Source organism: Halichoerus grypus, chromosome X (assembly GCF_964656455.1).
Source record: "Halichoerus grypus chromosome X, mHalGry1.hap1.1, whole genome shotgun sequence".
NCBI lineage: Eukaryota > Metazoa > Chordata > Mammalia > Carnivora > Phocidae > Halichoerus > Halichoerus grypus.
Genome location: NC_135727.1, coordinates 93,203,556 through 93,225,916, shown reverse-complemented (window position 1 = coordinate 93,225,916; position 22,361 = coordinate 93,203,556). Strand labels below are relative to the sequence as shown.

Sequence of the window (22,361 nt, the reverse complement as noted above, 5' to 3'; positions counted from 1 at the left end):
CAGATGTTTGTTTCTTGCTCTTACAAAATCTGCTTCAAGCTGGGCATCTCTTCAGAGCAGCTCTCCCCAAGCAGTGATTCAGGAGGATCCAGGCTGTTTCCATTTTATGATGTTGTTATGGCTTCTAGGTCTCTATAGCAGAAAAAAATAGCTCAAAGATGGTGAAGGGACTTTTGACTTCCTCAGCCCAGAAGTGACCATGGGCAAAAACTAGTCACATGGTCCCACACAACTGCAAGGGGATGGGGAAGTACAGTCTTTTAGGTGCTTAGGAAGGAAAGGAAAACTATGTATTGGAGAGCATAAGTAATCTCTGCCACACAGGTACCCTATGAGGTAGCCTGCAGTTTTAACTTCTCAAGGGAGACTTTTTTTTTCACCCAAATCCCAGATCCAGACATTAACCTTTGCTGGAGGATTTATATGCCGTCTACACCTCTGAACAGAGTACACAGTTTTGACAACCTATGTTTTATTCAGGGATCTTAATTCCATCTATTTGCCTCACAAGGGCCCAAAATCCAAGTGGTTAAAATATGCAAGTCTTATATTTACTGATGTAGGTAATGCTCTTAGGGTAGCCAAAGCACTAGTGCCTATATATTTAGTAGGTTTTCTTTGAGTTTTTTACTCTTGGGGATTCCCTCCTTCCTAAACTTCTCATTTTGATATAATTTCTAAGTTAAAGAAAAACTGTAAGGATGAAGTTCCAGCCCAGCTCCACTGAGGTTATTCCCCAAATCCACAGAAAGCTGAACTCTGTCTATGCCCTTGGCTTACTGGGACATCCATGGGCTGGCTTATACCATTCACCTGCTTCTGGAACACACAAACTCAAAACTATGAGGAAAAGAAACATGTGATGGGGGATGCTCCAACTATGACAGAAGCCAGTGGTGGAATGAAACATTCAAGTTGAGCCTGGACTTTCTCAATCTGCCCTACTAAATTGATAAAGCTCACAAGATCACCCAGAGCAATGCCATCCTTCACTGCATTGCTCACAAACACAACCTAGGAGGGGAAACAGAAGGGAAGATTTGTGTGGACATTTTGAAGAACTAGGTTATGGACACCTCCAATCAACCCTGACTTAGAGAAGCTGAAGCATGAGTACTTGGAGGGCCTCTCTAAAACGATGAAGCTCTTCTCACAGTTTCTAGGGAAGAGGCCACAATTTTCAGGGGACAAGATCACCTTTGCAGATTTCCTTGCTTACGGCATCCTTGACTTGCACCATATACTTGAGTGCCACGAGTGCCTGAATATGAAAGATTTCATCATCCTCTGGCCTGAAGAAGATCTCTGCCCAGCTGCCTCCTCCCAGGCCCTATGTTCAGAATGACCACCATGTGGAGTGACAAGCAGGGCCCTGTTAAGCCAGGAGAGAGGAGCGAGGCGCTAGTATTGTGCTAGCACTGCTCCGCTGGGGTCCTGGAGAAAAGCTGGACTTCCCTGCACTCCAGAATCACCCTTCTTGTTCCTTTCTCCTTCTTTTCTTTCCCTTCTTCCTCACCTCAGGCCTTATTAGGCCCTTTTTACTCCCCCAAATCTCTGTTTGTGTAGGTCCTTTAAAGCTCTACAACACCCAACTTCTCTTCAGCAAAGTCTGCCCCCCACTGACATTATCCCTCTTGCACTAATGTCAACCAGACTATCCTTCCTTTTATGGTTGCCTCTGCTTTGAGGTGCCCAAATGGACCCCTCACCTACAGAGGTCGGGCCTGAGCTCCCCACCATTGCCCTGAAGACCAGTATTGGCCTGGTATGCAGGCCCTATTCCCCTAGCATGGTCCTTGCCTCAGCCCTGCCTGATCTCCAAGAAAGCCTCAATCGTACATGCGCACACACAATTTATGAAGGAAAATAAAGAAGAAGAAAATCCTAGACCTATCTCATGAAGCAAATGTTATCATATCAAATTCAACAGTACTGAAAATGAAACAAAATAAAAAATAAAAACATCTCAACTGTATTAATCATATTTAAAAATTTTCTGTATTTATATGTTTTGACATCTTGGAGACTTGCTAATCTGAGAGAGACTTCCCCTCGCAGGGTAAGCCAATTTCTAGAAAGAATAAACAACTTGCGTGCCAGCATGTCTTTCATATGCAAACCAACTAATCCAGAGGCCACGTCTCCAACCACTTCTTTTACCCTCTCACACAACAAGCCAGTATTCCCCCTGCCCAAAATCACCCCAGGGTCAGGTACAGGACAACTGGGGACCATTTCCATAGCCTGGAGCCTGCTAAAATTAGTCAAACTCACCAATCCTCACATGCTCACCTTACCTTGCCCATTCCTTCCTATGAAAACCAGAATAAAGGCTCATATTTCCCCCTCACTCCTTCTGGCTCCTGACTGACCCTGGTCCTTCTCTCTGTGGCCCTGCATGGTATGACATGCCCTCTCCTCTTGGGAACAACTGTGAGTAATAAACTCTTATTTCAAAAGCAGTTGTCTCGTGTAGGTGACAGCCTTACCATACCTGATTAAAACAAATCTCAGGAACATTTCAAGACGTCCACCAAGTAGAATTTATCCTGAAGATGAAATGATAATGGATTATCAGAAAACCTACTATTGTGATATACCACACTAATAAGGAACATAGTCGTATGATCATGTCACTGGAGCAGAGAAAGGATTTGATAAAATCCAATCAAATATACCCATCCAAAACATGTATTCAACTGTGACACTTTTGACACACTCTCCTAAAGTCAGAATTTCAATAAGTACTAATAAGTGCTTTTGTCCAACCCAATGCAAAAAGTGAAGAAAAACAAAGTGTATCTAAATTGGATTAGGAAGAGACAACCTGTCTTTATTTGAAGATTGTGTGATAGTCTACATAGAAAATTCAAGAGTAGCTACAGATAAATTATTAAAACAAATGGGGATTCATCAAGTTTGCTGGATAAAATATCAACATATAAACCCAATTGAAGTCCTCAGGGTGTCTTCACATTGTGTTTTATAACATAATACTGAGTGACAAGAGCAAATTTCACAAAGATTCATGTGATTTGGTCCCATTTATATAAAGTTTAAAACCCCCCAAAAATAATACTCTGTATGTTCTAGGAATGTATACAAATGTAATAATTTATCTAAAGCTTGCGTGCTAATGATAAATTCTAAATTCACGATGCTGATTACCTCTGGGGAAAGAGGAAGGAAATGAGCTGGGGTGGTAACACATGGGGCTTCTCCTAGATCTATCAATATTTCCCCTTAAAAATCAGATGCAAATATTATAACAAATTAAGATTTGATAAAACTGAGTATACCTTATATTTATTGCTATTGTTTTCTGTATGAAGTATTTCATGATAAAACCAAAAGAATTAGAGAAAAAAGTTAGAAAGCTGCTTGGTAATCCAGGTGAAAGTTGATAGGGATATAGTCCAGGACAGTAGTCTGGCAAGGAAGTAAGAGAAAGAAATATTTAGGCTAGATAGGGAAATGGGAGTAGGGAGGAAGCATGCACAATACCACACGGGTGTCTAGCTTAGATGACTATGCAGAGACTATTGTGACCACTGAGATAGGACAGGAGTGTGTTTTCTGCCATGTTGCATTTGAACTATATACAGAGGACCTCCTGGTGAAAGCATGAGACCGAAAGTTGGAGACATGATTCTGAACTTGGGAAGAAGTATGGATGGGGTCATGAGTGTGGGAATCGATAGCCCTATAGATAGTAGTAGGAAATATGTGGGTAAGTGAGACCATCCAGGTGATGGTAGCAGAGTGAAAAGAGGAGCAGAGGAAGGAGGACTAAGTCCTAGGAAACGTTAATATTTAAGGAGTTGGAAGAGTAGGGGAAATCCAGAGACTAGTTGGAGAGACACAGAGGAGAACCATGAAAAGTGCTGTGTCACAGAAGCATGCGGAGCTGGAAATTTCCAAGGAGGTGCAGTTGGTGTTTTCCCCTATAGCTGAGGAGTTCAGTAAGGTAAGGACTAAGAAACATGTCATTTAAGGGGCACTTGGGTTGCTCAGTTGGTTAATCGTCCAACTTCGGCTGGGGTCATGATCTCAAGGTCCTGGGATCGAGCCCCACGTCAGGCTCCCCATTCGTCAGGGAGCCTGCTTCTCCCTCACCCTCTCTCCACACTTGTTCTCTTGCTCTCTCTTTCTCCCTCTTTCTCCCTCTCAAATTAAAAAAAAAAAAAAAGAAGCATGTCATTTAAGTTTTGCAAATAGGAGGTTATTTGTGACCTTAGCAAGAGTGTGGTCTCAGAGAATTGGGGTTTGGCCGAAAAAGCCAAATGGAAATGAGTCCAGGACTGAATGGAACATGAATGTAGTATAGATCACTCTTTTAAGAACATCACTACTAGCATTAACATGATAATCGTGATAAATATCACCACTACCAATAGTGATAACCCTTTTCCCCATTACTGCTACTATCACCCCCAGTCCACTGGCCTTTCTGTAATGCCTTTTCCCTTCTCTCTGCTTCTTTCTGTTCCCTTCTCAACCAATCAGACATATTTACACACTGAAACTGCTTAAAAGCATAAAGTTGAACAAAAATCAAAATGGCTGCACTAATGCTTCAGCAAACTTGATTTTACTTTTTTAAAAAGATTTTATTGATTTATTTGAGAGACAGAGAGAGGGAGAGAGAGAGGGAGTGAGAGCAGGAGCAGGAGGAGGGGAGAGGATGGGAGAGGGAGGAGGGTGAAGCAGACTCCTCACTGAGCAGGGAGCCCGATGCGGGACTCGATCCCAGGACCCCGGGATCAAGACCTGAGCCGAAGGCAGACGCTTAACCGACTGAGCCACCCAGGCGCCCCTTGAATTTAAAGTAACAGTTTTTTTCTCTCTTCCGCAAACCTCCCCTCCTCCCTCCTTAACCTTTTGTTTCAGGAACCTGGTACCACCCTGAGGACAACTAAGAGGCCGGCTAGATCCTGTTATTTCCCTACAAGCCCCCCCCCCCAGCCCCTTCCTCCCAGGGGGCTTGCAGTTTTTGAAGGGCAGAGCCTGCTGCAGCCTCCTTTTCCCAGCAAAGCAATAAAGCTATTATTCCTCTTTATCCCAAACTCTGTCTTCAAGTCGTATTTTGACTCCAAAGCACAGAGATCAGTTTTTGACAGCACATCTACTACACCTGTTTAGGTCTGTATCCAAGGTAAGGTTCTTGCCCTTGAGAGGTTTACTTCGTAGTCGACAGGACAGGCATGCAAACGTGTGACTTTAATACATGTCCTCTGTGGTAGTCATTCATATTATTCACCAGATATTTCCAGCTCTCCTCCTTCTGGAAACACAGTAGAATTATACTTCCTTGCTTTTGTAGCTGGGTAGGGCCATCTGCTTAATTCTGGCCACTGAATTTGTAAGTCAAAGGGATATATGCTCCTTCTAAGCTATGCATTGAAAGTTAATTGCTGGTGTGAAACCCTCTAGAACCAAACTACAGCAGGAATGATTAACTATGGCCTGTGGGCCAAATCCAGCCTATAGCCTATTTTATTTTTATTTTTTTAAAGATTTTATTTATTTGAGAGAGAGAGAGAGAAAGAGCAAGCACGAGTGGGGCGCAGAGGGAGAGGGAGAAGCAGGCTCCCCCCTGAGCAGGGAGCCCGATGTGGGACTCAATCCCAGGATCCTGGGATCATGAACTGGGTTGAAGGCAGATGCTTAACCGACTGAGCCACCCCGGCACCCCTATAGTGTATTTTATAAATAAAGTTTTATTGGAACACAATGTGCCCGTTTCTTTACATATTGTCCAGCGCTGCTTTTGTGCTCTATTGGCAAAGTAGTTGTGACAAAGATTGTATGGCTCTCAAAACCTAAAATCATTTACTATACAGAGGAAGTCTGCTGACACGTTCTCTAATACAGCCTACCTTACCCTGAGGAGAGAGGCAAATGGGAGCAAGGTCAGGGATTTCTAGAGATTGAATGTGCTCTGCCCCCCAAATTCTTATGTAGAAACCTACCCCCGCCCCATGAAGGTGGAACTAGAAGAGGGGACCTTTGGCAGGTGAATGGGATTAATTCTTTCATGAAAGAGACTCCACAGAGCTCCCTCATCCCTTCCATCATGTGAGGAGACACAGGGAGAGGGTGCGAGATGTGAACCAGGAAGTGAGCTCTCACCAGACACAAAATCTGCCAGCTCCTTGATCTCAGACTTCCCAGCCTCCAGAACTATGAGGAATAAATGTCTGTTATTTATAAACCACTCAGTCTATGGCTTTCTGTTACGGCAGCTGGAACAGATTTAGATAGGAATAAAGGGAGTATGGATGGATGCGCAATATGATAAAGTGATCTCTAAAAGTCAGAGGTGTCCAAAGGAGAACTGGGCTGTCCTTGCAGGAGTGAAGAGGGCAACGGGCCCCGGGGTATGGAGAATGAGTTCCCTGTTGCCCCAAGTATTCAAGAAGAAGCACACTTAGCTCTTGGGAAAATAACATATTAATTTTTTATAGCTGCATAACAGATTTCTATACATGTAGAGGCTTAAAACAACATACATTTATTTATTTTTAAAGATTTTATTTATTTATTTGACAGAGAGAGACACAGCAAGAGAGGGAACACAAGCAGGGGGAATGGGAGAGGGAGAAGCAGGCTTCCTGCGGAGCAGAGAGCCTGATGCGGGGCTCGATCCCAGGACCCTGGGATCATGACCTGAGCTGAAGGCAGACGCTTAACGACTGAGCCACGGCACCCCAACAACATACATTTAATTGCTTATGGTTGTATAGGTCAGAAGTCCAGCACAGCATGGCTGGCTCTCTGCTCAGCATATCACAAGGCTGAAATCAAGGTGTTGGTCAGGCCAAATTCTCATCAGGAGATTCTAGGGAAAAGTCCACTTCAGAGCTCATTCGTGTTGTCAGAATTCAGTTCCTTGTGGTTGTAGGACTTGTTAGAAAGAAAGAAGCCCCAAATGGAGTCATTTGCTCCCCAGGACAGCAAACCGAGACTCAATTACTATTTCAGCCTCTCCCGGGAGTGTGACCTCTCAACAGTCAATCTGAAATTTCGTGATCAGCACTAAGGAGGTAATGCATGATAAAAACTCCGCTGGTCTCTTCCCCTCAAAAAAGAATCTGCCCTGGCCTGAAATAATCTTTCCTTTTATTTTACTAATAACTTCCTTGCCCCACCCTCCTGCCTATAAAAACCTTCCATTTTGTACAACTCCTTGGAGCATCTCTCTACTTGCTAGATGGGATGTTGCCCAATTTATGAATCACTTAATAAAGCCAATTACATCCTCAAATGTAGTCAGTTGAGTTTTGTTCTTTAACAGACTGAGGTCCCCATTTCCTTGTTGGCTGTGGGCCAGGGGCTGCTGTCAGCTCCTAGAGGCTGCTCACCTTCCCTGTCATGTGTCTTCTTCCATCTTCAAGTCAACAATGGTGTGCTGAATCCTTGTGTGTTGTCTGACTTCCTCTCTGTGGCTAGTTGGAAGAAACTGCTTTTAAAAGGCTCATGTGGTTAGGTCAAGCCACCTGGATAGTCTCCTTGTCTTAAGGTCAATGGTTCCATATAACATAACCAAATTATGGGAGTAAAATCCATCACATTCAGAGCCCAGGCATTATGCAAGGTGTATATGTGGTGGGGGGGGGGGTGGATCTTGGAGGCCATGTTAGAATTCGGCTTACCATCCATAAGAGAATGCAAATAGCATACTCAGCTAAACAAATCGATGTTCAAAATACCTTCTAATCTTGAGAATCCATGATTCTGTAACTGCATTGAAGTTTGGATTGAGAAGAGGGGCTTAAGTCACAATCGCTGCCTACATGCAGTTTTCAATGTGGTTAACATAAATAAAACTATTAGCACTGTGTTAAATGGATGGTTAAACTGTAATATAAGAGTCTCTACAAGGCCAGGGAGGAAAAAGATTGCAGAAGACTAAGAGAGTTAGAATATTTTCTTGGAGAAGGTGTGACTTGAACTGTTACTTGAAGTAGGATGAAATAGAAATAAAGTCTTTCCTTTTTCTAAACTTCTGGATGGTTTTTATTCATTGTACATTGACATTTCCAAAGTGTGATACTGAAAAATACGCTAAGAAAATGTATTTAAAGCTTAGAAATAGGCAAAATGAAGCCCACAAAGCTTTGCAAAGTCATACCAGAGTATTAGCAACGTATTCATTCTGCCTGAGGATTAATTCTCTAGATCAGTGGTTCTCAAACTTTCATATGGCTCAGAATCCCCTGGAGGGTTTGTTAAAACACAGAGGGCTATGTCTTATCCTAGAGTTTCTGATTCAGTAGGTCTTGGGTAGGGCTCAAGAAATGGCATTTCTAACAAGATTCCACGTGATGCTGGTCTGGGGAGCACACTTTGAGAACTCTTGCTCTGGAGGAACATACCATTGTTTGACTTACTATTTACTACTGTTGATCAAGGCAAAGATTCTGTCAAGTTACAGGTTAATTTGTAGAAGTTGCCAAGGATTTTTGTCCAGTAGAAATGCAAATAATCTCGGTCCAATGAAAAAGATAACCCCAATAGTTAGTTTTATTGCCCTGTAAGACTTTTACCTGTTTTAGGTTTCAGCCATTTAGCAATCTTATTTCAGCATTTTCTCTCTCTCAGCTGACTGTGTATCCTGGTTTCTCAGATCCTTCTTTGAACCAGCTTTAGCATCCCACTGATACATGCTTTCATTAACAAGTTAAATAAATGACATATGCTCACTATGTTAGCATGATAGTCATGATTTTTAACTTTTTGAAAATTATACCCTGACAGGGCTGTGTGATCCAAAAAGTTCTGACAAAGTCAAGTTAAAGAAATTTATGCAGGATTCTTAACAAAGCACCTCTCCCAGCCTTTAATTTGCTATTTAAAAAGTAGATGATGCAGCATTTTACCAACTTATTTGACACTGGACACTTTTTACTCAAAGTATCTTTAGAAAATACTGCCCTACATAGTTATTATCAGGGACATCGCAGCCATTCCCACCATCTCTAAAAGAAATATAAGTTACCTTCCTGCACACATTGAATCTCATCTCCACGAGAGCAGCTTATTTTTAAAGACAAGGAAGAGAGCCTTTGTGTCATTTGGCATTGAGAAGGCCTCCATCACCAGATGCAGGGTCGAGGAGAGTTTGTCTCCTTTTTATCTTCTCACACCAAGCGAGACTCCAAATTCCCCCGAGAGTTCCTGTGAAATGACAGAGAAATATCCAATGCAGTTTTTTTGCTGGAGCCAAATGTCCCAATGCCAAAAATCTTTCTTTTCAGTACAGCAAAATGTTTGTAGATTTCTCCTTTTTCAGTGTGTCTGGGATAACTCTCCCACAAAATTGGAGAGCACTCATTAGCGGTTTAGGAGCAAACGTCGTTGCCATGTCAAGAATTCTTGGTTCTGTTTCTGCAGCCCCACATCAGCAGAGGCTTGGATTGAGCCCAAACCCATGTTCTAATGATGGCTCCTCATTCTGGAAAGCTCTGTTGTCATTTGGGGCCTTTTTACCCCCAGAAGGGCTCTCACTTTCTCTCTCCACAGCCAACCGACTCCCTTGAGTACTAAACTAAAGTTGGAGAATTTGAAGATTGTAAAGATTGACAGTTTGTGGTTTCCTTCAATTTAGAAGCAAACCTTATAGGGGATCATGTCTCTAAACCTATGAATTAGAGAAACTGCTTTCCTTACGGGTGAGCAAGGACCTGGAAGACTGTTGCTAAGGTCAGTTGTGTCTTCGTCCAAAGTGAGGAAACTACGTAGGTTTATGTTTGAAGTTCCTGGAAGTATTTCCACCAATGGGATTTTGAGGTGGTTCTTCCAACCTGTACACTTGGCCACCTTTTTTCTACCTCCTGGCATGTATTCTCTCAGGCAGCTGTTCCCATGTTCCATTGAAATGGAGCACTCACTGAAGTTGGTAACCTCATTCTTGGTGGGCCAAGGAAGAATTGACATGTATGGAGATTCTTGGCATCCACATGTCCACACTCACACTACCCCCACCAGTCACTTTGATATTGTGCAGACTGAAACAGATCCTGACTCTATGGAACTGCCTAAGGTTGGAGGCAAAGTTTCCCTCAGGTTAGTCTATAAGTTCCAAAGCCAAACACTGGCTTTCTCCCTAACTACTATCAACACCACCACATGCCCACAGTAATGAAAGCCAAACCTTGGTGCACAAGCCTTCCTATATTTGGCCAATTTTGTTCCCTCCCCTCTTATAGTTTACTGTCGACTACACAAGCAAAGCCCTTTTCATCCTGTCGCAAGACTTGCTCTTTGCCTTGCAAAAATGTTCCTATAATTCATTCCATTTGCATGTGCAATGGTCACCATCATGCATCTTTTTTTATTTAAACTTTTTATTTTAAGATACTTGTAAATTTACATGCAGTTGTAAGAAAAAGTACAGAGAGAACCTATGTACCATTTACCCAGTTTCCTCCAAAGGTAGCATCTCGCCAAACCATAGTACAGTGTCACAGCCAGGTTATTGACATTGATGCAGTCCAGAAAAAGAACCATTCCATCACCACAAGGATCCCTCTTGTTGCCCTTTTATGGTTACATCCACCACCCTATCTCCCTTCACCTGACCCGTGGAAACCATGAATTTGTTCTCCATTTCTAAAATTTTATCTTTTCAAAATAATATATAACTAGAATCACATAGTACATAACCTTTTGGAATTGGCTTATTTTTTTACTTAGCATAATTCCCTAGAGGTTCATCAAAATTGTTACATGTATCAATAGGTCACTCTATTACTGCTGAGCAGTATTCAGTGATAAGAATGTACCACCATTTGTTTAACCATTCAACAGCTGCAGGACATTTGGGTACAGTTTGGGACTATTACATTTGTGCACAGGTTTTTATGTGAATTTAAGCCTTCATGTTATGTGTGCAATTGCTGGGTCATATGGTAATTTTATGTTTATTTAAGAGACTGCCAAACTGTTTTCCAGAATGGCTCTACCATTTTACATCCCTACCAGCAATACATGAAAGATCCAGTTTCTCCGCATCCTTATCAGCATTTGGTATTATCGCTATTATTTATTTTGGCTTTTCTGAGGGGTGTCTGGGGATAGCTCACTGTGGTTCTAATCTGCATCTCCCTAATGGTTAATGACGTTGAACATCTTTTCATGTGTTTGTCATCTGTATGTCATCTTTGGAGAAAGTTTTTATCTTTTGCCCATTTTCTTATTGAATTCATTGTTTCTTTACTGTCAAATTTTGAGAGATCTTTCCTTGTTTTAGATACAAGACCTTTGTCAGATATGTGGTTTGAAAATATTTGAGTAAGTTCTATTGATCTGTCCTTAGAATGTTCTTTTCAAAGGTATGGACTGTACCTTCCGTCATCTCCACTCTATTACTGAGCCCCCAGCCAGTGAGTTTTTATTTCTCTTGTTATAATTTTCAGTTTTTAATTTCCATTTAGTCCTTTTTATAACTTCTGCTTCTTTGCCGAGATTTTAAATTATCTTTCATTTGTTTCAATATAATTTGTAATTGCTTGTTGAATCATTTGTATGATGGTTGCTTTAAAACCTTTATCAGGTAATTCCAACATCCAATTCATCTCTGTGATGGCAGCAGTTAAATGTCTTTTTTCCTTCAAGTTGTGGTTTTCCTGGTTTCTGATGTAGAGTGATTTTCAGTTATATCCTGGACATTTTGGTTATTACATTAGGAGACTGTGGGTCCCATGAATTTTTTAATTTTTTTTTTTTTTTTTTTTAGGAAGTGACTATTTTATTGGGCATCTCCAGTTTGTTTTAAATTTTTTTTATTGTTATGTTAATCCCCATACATTACATCATTAGTTTTAGATATAGTGTTCCATGATTCATTGTTTGTGCATAACACCCAGTGCTCCATGCAGAACGTGCCCTCCTCAATACCCATCACCAGGCTAACCCATCCTCCCACCCTCCTCCCCTCTAGAACCCTCAGTTTGTTTTTCAGAGTCCATCGTCTCTCATGGTTCTTCTCCCCCTCCGATTTCCCCCCCTTCATTCTTCCCCTCCTGCTACATTCTTCTGAATTTTTTAATTTTAATGGGAAGGCATTTTGTTTAGATTTACCACGCAGGTCCTGGCCCATTTTTTGGACTGTGGTTCCAATATCATTTTCAGAGCCTTTGTGGAGCCATTTTTGTCTACTTGACTTATCTCAAGCCCCTGGAGTTTCCATTGATCCTTGTTAATGCTGTCGGAGAGAGCTGAAGAAGCTTGTTCAGGCCGGGCTGCCTAGAACCTGTAGGTGGGGGCAAGGAGTTTTCCTGCTTCAGGGATGAATGGTGTTTCCTGGTGCTTGTTATGGCAGGCTCCTCCCATCTGTGGGGGATGGAGAGTACCGCCCTAGCTGAGTGCTTGTGAAGATACCTTTGAATGTCTCTGAGTCGGGGGCAGGGAGAGTCTTAGGCCTGGAGGGAAAAATAACCTTTCTGGCAGTCTCCTCATTGCTTGGGGGGGAATGGACAGTACATCCCAGGCTACACACTTATTGTGGCATGATCCCACTTACCAGTCCCCTGCCCTCCCACTGCATACATGGTGTCTCTGAGTAGGGGAGGAGAGCCTCAGGCCCAATAGGGAAGCACAATGCTTCCCCAACTGACACTTGCATTGGGATCCCTTTTGCCAGTACCCCTTAGCTGTGTCTCTAGATGGGGGAGGTGAGTTTCAAGCAGGGTAAGGATAGAGAGTATTTACCCTGATTACTTATTGTCAGTGAGACATCCAATGGATTCCCTTTGCTGGTTCTGCCAGGTACATATAATATTGTTGGTGGGACTCCCGTTTTATCTGGGGGAAGTAGTGAGCCTATTGGGACTGCCCTTTTTCTTAACAGGTTGTGGGTTTGGAAAATACCAGATCTGGGTGTCCTTCTGTTGGGTGGTGGTTCATAAGATGTCCTGACACCGTGGTGTTCCTGTAGTCCTGTGGTCCATCTTCCACCTTTCAGAGTTTTCCTTTGGTAGTCTCATGAATTATTTTCAGGGTTCATAGTTGTATGTAGCAGAAAGGAGCAGAGAGAGATGAGTCTACACCATCTTGTCCAGACCAGAAGTCTCATTTTTCTTATCTCTATACAATCTCTATTTTAGCATTCTTAGTAATCTTACAAGTATCTTTACTATCACTTTGCCTTTATCACTGCTTTTGCACTTGTCAGATATTAGAGAGTTAATGATATTTGTAAAACATTAGAACAAAGTGCAAGGTCAGTAAATATGCACTCGTTAACAAATACTGTGAAAATAGAGACAAAAGCCTTCACATGTAAGCACTAAAAACACAGTGATCATGCTTTTATTATAGAACAGGACTTTCTTTGTTCCTTTGTAAGCTTTTAAGTAAAGAGGACTTACATATTTTTAATCACGCTGACCATTTATTGAACTCTTACTGTCCCCAGGCAATATGCTAAGGCCTTTAGTATATTATCTCACTAACTGTTGACAATAACCATATATGATAATGTAGTGGGTTGAATAGTCTCCCCCCACCAGATGATAGTTCAACTCCTAACCCCTGGGGCTGGTGAATATGACCTTATTGGAAAAAGATATGTAATTTGGAGATATAATTAAGTGGAAGGGGGTGCCTGGGTTGTTCAGTCAGTTAAGCATCTGCCTTCAGCTCAGGTCATGATCTCAGGGTCCTGGGATCCAGCCCTAGGTCGGGCTCCCCGTTCAGCGGGGAATCTGCTCGTCCTTCTCCCTCTGCCCCTCCCCCCACTTGTGCACTCTCTCTCTCTCTCTCTCAAATAAATAAATAAAATCTTTAAAAAAATTAAGTGGAGGATTTCAAGATGAGATCATCCTGGATTGTAGTGGGCCCTAAATCCAATTACTGGTATTCTTCTAAAGGGGAAGAAAAGGGAGATTTGAGATGCAGAGAAGAGGGCCCCATGAAGGCAGAGGCAGAGATTGGAATAATGAAGCCATAAGCCAAGGAATGCCAAGGATTGCTGGCAGTCACCAGAAGCTGGGAGAGAGGTCTGGAATGGATTCTTCCTCAGAGCCTCCAGAAGGAGCCAATCCTGCCAACACCTTGTTTTCAGAATTCTGGCCTCCAGAACTGTGAGACAATACACTTCTGTTGTTTTAAGTCACTAAGTTTGTGGTCATTTGTTACAGCAGCCCCAGGAAACTAATGTAGGTGGTATGGTTGTTTGCCACCATTTTACAGATGAGGAAACAAGGTTGGAAATGTTAAAAGACTTGCATATGGTCACACAGCTCATAAGTAGAGGAGCTGGGAATTAAGCCCAAGACTATCTATTGCAAAGCTTGTATTTTTCAACCTTAACCTTCTAAAATTTCAATGATAACGAGTTAAAAACAGCACCACGGCCTTCACACTTCCCACTTGGTCTGCTCTTTCTTCAGGAGTGTCTCCCTACTCCAAGACTTCCATTGCTCTTAAGCTGTTCTTCTCCATGTTGCTACTAGAGATGATTGATTGGAGTTGGCACCTCATGGTTGGGTATTACTGGCCCTGAGTTCTTCCATTTCAGGAAAAGTTTAAACTAGTTCTAGGAGAGAGAGCATTGCTTAACACAATGGAAAAGCCCCTGATAGGGAGTGTTCAGGCCATGAGCTGCCAATCAGAGGTAGAGATGGTTTTAGGCTGAGCAAGGTCTGTCATGTCAGTTCATGTCACCCATGCTGATGCCTTGCTTCCACCATGCTTAAAGCCAGCCCAACTATTGTTTTGAGGATCAGGCTATGGCAAAAGATATTTGCCTCCTGAAACTTAGTCTTCATGCACTGGAAGGGAGCAAGAGTTGGTCATCCAATTTGCCCCCTGCCAAGAAACCTTGTATCAGGTGCTGGGGAGAAAAATGGCAGTTGCTACTTCTCTGTGGTTCTTCTAAAAGTGTTTCTTTGTTAATAAGATGTCATTAAACATTATGCACAGTTGGCTGGATATTAAAATTATAGATGAAAACATTTTTTTAAAATGTGCTCATGTAAAAATAAACCAATGTGTGAGAACAGAGTGCCTAAGAAGCAGACGGCATACTCTGGGGTGGGGTGTCTCGATGCCATGTCTACCACCAAATTTGGTGTCATTTGAGTAAGTCATTTCAATATCAAATACTTACTGAACACCTACTGTGTGCTAGGTATTGTTCTGGCTGATTCTCTGCCTGGTGTCAGCTACATTGGATAAATTCTTAACTCTCCCATCTTCTGAATATAACTAAGATGAAACAATATCACTTTTTTTTTTCTTCTTCTGGCAGGAGTTAAGAAAAATGGGAGCAGATAATTCTACACTAGAACCAAGTAAATCTTAGACTAAATTCTGTTTTAACCTTGAACTCGCCAAACGGAATGTTTTCCACATTTGTTCAGGTGACAAACTTGAGCACATGGCTCAGTGGTTAAAAGTCAGAGAATTAGCAATCCATTCTTTTCTGAAAGATTAGCCAAAGAACTATTTCTTGAATACTAGCTAATTACTTAAATCTTGCTGAAAAAAAATATTCTAATGCATATCAGTTAAATTGGGTAAACATGGGCACATGAAACCTTATTAATATAATCATATTTTAGGAATATGATCTTCTGCCTCAATATCCTTCTTTTTTTAAGACTCCATTTATTTATTTGACAGAGAGAGAAAGAGAGAGCACAAGCAGGGAGAGTGGCAGGCAGAGGAAGAGGGAGAAGCAGACTTCCCACTGAGGGGGTAGCCCAATGTGGGGTTTGATCCCCATGCCAAAGGCAGATGCTTAACTAACTGAGCCACCCAGGTGCTCCATCCTCAGTATCCTTCTTTTTCAGAACTTTGAGGAACAAAATGTTTCCTTAACAGTGAAACTCTTCAAATGGCAAGAGTCCGCACGAGTAAAGCCTAGTGGGGGAGCAGAACCCAGTGCCATGACTGAACAACCTCTGCCTTGTGGTCTGGTCACTGATGGAGAAGACACCTGACTGTAGGGCAGGCCCGGCAGACAGGCAATCTTTGAACTCCAAGCCACCCTATGCTGGCTGTAAAAGGTGGCATGATTGGGGTTGGGCTGGGGATTGGCTCTGGAAAATCATGTGTAAACAACACATCCAGTGTCAGAGGTAGAAATGTCCTTGGTGATCGAGAGCTATTCTGAAAGTGTCAGTTTTGTGATATGATGATAGTGGTAAAGCAACCTTAAATCTTATGGGGTCACCTGCATCTGATACATGCAAGCAGCAAAGACCACTCAGGTCTAAAGGAGTGGCATAAATAAAAGACAGAAAAATACATTGAAGGTCCCAAAACTTTTTATTTGCCCAAATGACTAGGAGGCATTTATGTAAAATACTAATATGAATCAAGGACCCTCCTTTAGTGAGCCTAAGGCCCCATCAAACAGAAATGACTTTGTCCTGAGGGTGGGGTGGCAATGATGTGCCAGCGAGGAAAAAGATGGTCTTTCTGAAATGTTAATTTTACTTAAATTTGAGAAAAGTTATTTCTACTAGAATGCGTCCTAGGAGAGCTTAGATATCTTCCTTCTTTAGTGACGGAAGCAAACAAGTGCTGGTCACACGTGTACGGCTAGATCCCCATGGAGGAGGTATTTGCATATATATTCCTCCCTCACATGCATATATATTTTAAATTATAGAATCTTGATCAAATGTTAGCATTCCACCAATACATTAAGAGATAATGACTTTGGGGCACCTGGGTGGCTCAGTAGGTTAAGCTCAGGCTCTTGGTTTAGGCTCAGGTCATGATCTCGGGGTCGTGGGATCCAGCTCCATGTGGGGCTCCACGCTCAGAGCAGAGTCTGCTTGGGATTCTCTCCCTCTCCCTCTGCCCCTCCCCCTGCTCGTGTGCTCTCTCTCTCTCTCAAATAAATCAGTCTTTTTTTTAAAATGATTTTTTATTTATTTATTTGACAGACAGAGACACAGCAAGAGAGGGAACACAAGCAGGGGGAGTGAGAGAAGGAGAAGCAGGCTTCCCATGGAGCGGGGAGCCTGATGTGGGGCTCAGTGCCAGGACCCTGGGAGCATGACCTGAGCCGAAGGCAGACGCCCAATGACTGAGCCACCCAGGTGCCCCTAAATCAGTCTTTTTAAAAATTAAAGCAATAATAACGTCGATATCTAATACCTCTATAGTGTTAAATATACGTGAGGTACTGCTCTATGTACTTTGCAAACATATTAACTCATGTCACAGCATCACACAGAAACCTTGTGGGGTAGGCACTATTATTGTCCCCTTTTTATGGGGGGGAGGGGAACAGGCTCAGAGAGGCCCAAGGATTCATAGCTAGTGAACCAGTTGGAGTCCAGATTTGAATCTAGGCAGTCTGGCTCCAGAAGGTGTGTGTGCTCTTAACCACTTTGTTCTAATGCTATAGAAGACACATGCATACAATTTGTGATTCATAATTAATGTTGTAGGTAGGGGTGCCTGGGTGGCTCAGTCGGTTAAGCGTCTGCCTTTGGCTCAGGTCATGATTCCCTGAATCCCGGGATCGGGCTCCCTGCTCAGCTGGGAGTCTGCTTCTCCCTCTCCCTGCTCCTTCTCTCTCTCTCTTTGTCTCGCTCACTTTCTCCCTCTCAAATAAATAAATAAAATCTTTAAAAAAAATGTTGTAGGTAGAAAGAGATATTGAAAAATATGAATAATAAACATGTTACAGAAACAAAGTAGCAAGCTATAGAAGTTAAAAGATGTTTCTCTGTCCTCGTGGTTATGTTCATTTGGGTCAAGGCAAACAATTATAAGTTTTCTGCCTCCAGAGAACTACATGATCATGGTTTACTTTCCCTTATGGATAGTGTAGACTTCAAAACAAACACATTGCTACTGGGTAAAAATTAGTGTTATTTAGAAGAGAAGGGAATTATTTCAGAAGTTATACTCGCCAAACAAGCTAAATATTTTTAATGCTGTTATTTCACGAGAGTATCAGAAGCCTAAATATACTTCCAAAATAGCCTTCGGACACCAAGCAAATCTATCCAAGGCTCAGTTTGAAAGATCTAACTGTAGCCTTCCATTGTGAGCCTCAAAGGCAAGTCAATGTGGATGGCAGAAAGTTCAGAGGGCTGCTGCCCATTTCAGCTCTGGCTGGGGCTCTGGTTCGGACCTCGGAACACAAAACAGAGCCCTCCCTACTCCCAGACCTGAAGCAAAGGACATCTGAATCACCTTCCCTCCACGTGCTGCACAATTGCCTCATTTTTATCTATCTCTTAGGAGCCAATGCCAAACGATTCTGGTGAATCCCAAGTTGTCTCTTTAAGGGTCTCGGAAAATGAAAGGATTTTATGTCTGAGCACTCAGCAGGAGCAGACATAACTGATGTTCATTTTATTTATTTTTATATTTAAAGGGGTTCTAAGCAAAAAAAAAAAAAAAAAAAAAAGCCTTTAAGCACGCTGACCTGCCTGAAGGAACCCGACGTGTGCCCAGCCCTGCTTACGAACTCCTGCACCGCTGATCCAAAGGCATTTCAGGATCATAATCCTGGGGTTGCCACCACTTGAAGTCATCCTACGTACCTGTGAAGCAAATGAAGGATGGGAAAGAGAATTTTCTTTTGGAACTTTAAGATGTAAATTCAACAGAAGACATTCAACTGAAGGGATGAGAGCAAAACATTCATCTCCTCCGAATACGGTTCTCTAAACTTCAACCACTTAAAATTATCCGACAGATGTAAAAACAGTCTCAGAAAAGGAAGTGGTGTTGTGTCTGACTCAGAGAATGAAAGATTACAGCATTTAGTCATAAGATACTTGGACAGGCGGTTATTCTCAGTGACAGCGCGCCGTGAGTCTTACCCTGGGACCCATTTCATCAGCATCACTAATTCTTATTTTTGCTAATACTCTGCCAAACACTGAAGATAGAGTGGCAAACAAGATGCCGTCTCTGCCTTCCTGGAGTTTCTAACTACTGTGGGGACAGGCAGGGAAACGGGCACTTTTAATTCTTACCAATGAGATAGACACAGTATGGTATGGTACCACATAGGATGCCTGATGCATTTAGAGTATCCACCTGAAAGACGGAGTTAGTGGCGGGGAGGACCTGGGTAAGGGGATGCAGAAGATGGTGGTGAAAAGTGGGGAGCATTTCAGGCAGAGATAGAGGCAACAGGCACTCGCGAAAGAGCCGCTGGTCCTAGTTCAGTCTGGCTAGAACCTCTAGCTATGGCAGGAATACTGGGTCGGGTTGAAATTGGAGAAATAGCCAAGGTTCAGATTCTGAAGGTTCTTGTGAGACTGGTCGAGGAGACCCATTCCATTCCTAAAGGAGTGTGGAGGCTGGGTAGTTATGCCATTGAGCTGGTCTTCACTCTACTCATTTCAGGTGTGGCTGGCGGGGCTGGCTTCATGGGCATGTGACCAGTGCGGTGGCCTTGTTCAGAAGGGCCCCAGGCTCAGAAGGGCCCCAGGCTTAGGGTTTAATGCTATGCAGTCACGTCTTGAAATTCTTAACGATCTTATTTTTGAGTTTGTGTTTTGTAAATGACATGACAATGGGGCATGTTGCAAGGAGCTTGGAGCCTTAGCCCAGGGAAGGTCCCACCTCCTCCACTTCCCTGGGGTGGATTCTCGGCTGCCTGCTTTCCTGCTCCTGACACCCCAGGCCTCTCTGGGTTCTCCCTCCCCACCTCAGCCCTGACAGCTCCACCCTTTGTCCCTGGCAAGGGAACTGGGTATGAGCGTGGGGAGGACAGGGTTGGGCATGAGCTCCCCACAGCGTCCCTGGGCAGGCAGAGTGGCCCTGTTCTTGCCCCCCACAGCTGTGTCTCAGTGGGGACACGCACACCTCTTGCCTGTCCTGATCCAGGTACTGATGCATCCTGGCACAGAGTTTTAAAGATCCGTCAGGGTCATCTGTCTGCCACAGGTTAGGGTGGCAGGCCGTAGGAAAGGAAAATGCTGGCTGAACTTGCCCAGACCCTGGCTCCTGGTGGGGGATGGAGGTGGGGCAGGGTCATGGTCCGGCAGCTGGTGGGTGGGGGAACCTGTTAAAGGTCAAGCCTGTGAGTGTGCCCTGCTAAGGGCAGAGGCTCGGGGGCTTGGGTGCCTGGGTAGGTCTGCACTTGCCTGGTCAGTATCATAGAAGAGCTCCCTCAGCTACTTCTGTGCCTGGGGATCCTCTTTACCTCCTTCCAAGCTTCTTGAACCTGGCTCGCTGTCCATCCCTTCTGGCCAGCTTGAGGCACCTTTCAGGGACAAGCCACAAAATACAAAATGTGAAATTTCAGGGATTCTACATATAGGATAAATGCTCTAAAAATATTTGCATTTATTTATCATTATATATTTTATTTGCACAATAAAAAGACAACTTATGCTAATAATTTTAACATTTTAACTTTTCTTTAATTAGAATGATATTAAATTACAAATAAAAAAATACCACGACAAGTCAAGAGATGGAGAAGAAAGAAAAAACCTATATGTACCTTTACTGACACTATTTTCCTGCTTTTTCAACAAGAGTCCCACATTTTCATTTTGCACTGGCCCTGGAAATTATGTGGGCAGCCCTGGTAGCTGGAAGGTACAAATAAACCTGTAATAAGTGGTACTTGGGTGGGGAGATGTTAAAATCTGACTTCACCTATAGTTTAGGATGGCCATTAATCCATTCTGAAGCAGAGTTTCTCACACTTTGGTGTCCATAAGAAATCACCTAGAGGGCTTAATAAAATGCAGATGACCGGTCCCCACCCCTAGAGTTTCTCATTCGGTAGGTTTGAGTTTGAGCTCAAGACTGCATTTCTAACTAGTTCCCAGGTGATGCTGATGCTGCTGGTCTGAGACTGCACTTTGAGGACCACTTAGCTAATGCTATCCTTGACTTTGCTCATACCTGCAAAGGAAGCAGCAGCGCAGATTTAGATGTGAAGTGTCTGGCAGAACTTCCTCCTTGACTGAAGATTAAATGAGCTGGAGGGTGACCTAGAGGGACAAAGTCCCAGAAGATGAACACTATCCTACTTCACAATGGGGGTCAGGCTCAGGTCCAGCCCACTGTTTAACCCTTGGGCCAATTCAGGCTGAAAACTCCCATGAAGCAAAGAGAGAAGGCACTGGGAGTCTGCAGCTTCATGCTCCTTCTGCCCAGAGGTAATAAAAATCCTTAAGATCGTGGTTGGGAAGGTAAGAGTGACTGCATAGAGTTTTAGGGGAAAGGAAGAGGGGTTGCTTTCTGCCAAGGGATAATGGGGCCCAACAAGTGTACTCCTGGGTGAAGTAATTCTCGGGTTCACATATTGGAATGATAGCTCCAGCAGCCACCCTTTGAGGAGCTCTGTGCTTCAAATGGAAATCAAAAGCTGGAGATACACAGAGACTCCGGAGAACAATTGATGGGTGAGGTAATGTTAAGGAGGAAGCTTTAACTTGTACTCAAGTTGACCAAAAGCCCCAAATACTGCTGGTGAACCGTCTTTTCCTTTTCCTTTAACAAGGCAGGCAGGGGCAGTAGTGAGGATTTTGTGGCTGAAACTGGTCAATAGTGCTCTTTATTCCCCTTTGTTCACACCACCTCCCAGACCCAGATAACCTGTGGGTAACATCTTTTCTCTCTTCTTCTCAAGTGTCCTTTCCTGCTCAGTTTCATCCTTCTGTTTAGTATTATTTCTGAAGTTTAGGCTTTCAGTAATATGCATCATGTTTCATTCTGAGTCAATTTAATCCACTTGTCCCTTGGAGGCTGACGATTTGGAGCTAGGAAGCAAGGAGAAGGCACAATCTTGGCATGCCAATCCATTTTTCTGGTGGCCCGTGCCTCTTCTCTGAGGTCTCTCTTAGCTCCCGCTGAGGGGGTAATGGGCCATATGAGTCTTCCCTCTGGTCACTGGTGATTAAGCCAGGGGTTGGTGCCTGATCTAAGCTGGGAAAATCAGGTTTCTCTTTCTGAGGATTTATATTTAGAACATAGAGATTGAATGCAGTCTTTGCTGTATGCTTAAAGGGAGGAAATTATATAAAGTCATGATTGGGACAAACAAATTTGGCTTCGTCCAGAGATGAAGAGAGAATTAGCCAGATGCAAAGAAAGCAGCTCCTGTAGGATTTCCAGCTCCTGGCTCCAAAGCTGTCTAAAGCATGTCTGTGTGCCTTCTGCCCAAAACTTGAAGATGTTTTTGTCTCCCTACAACATGTTCATCCTTTTTCTTTAAAGCTAGCTTGAGAAGGTTTATTCCTAGTAACTAAGTCATTTTTGCCACAGGATTAACCCCAAGCTCTATGTACAAGGATCATGAGCCCCTGCTGAGTGACAAGTTATGGGGGAATATCCCTGTGCTGTATCTGAAGTTGCTTGAGGCCAACTGTGAGTATGGGTTATGGAATAATTTTAAGTCAAATCACTAACAT

General features: G+C 43.0%; 1 pseudogene; it reads left to right on the top strand.

Annotated features, from left to right (window-relative positions):
- Nucleotides 1–762: 762 nt before the first annotated feature.
- Nucleotides 763–1,361, top strand: LOC118552290 (glutathione S-transferase Mu 1 pseudogene; annotated as a pseudogene).
- The last annotated feature ends 21,000 nt before the right edge of the window (nt 1,362–22,361 follow it).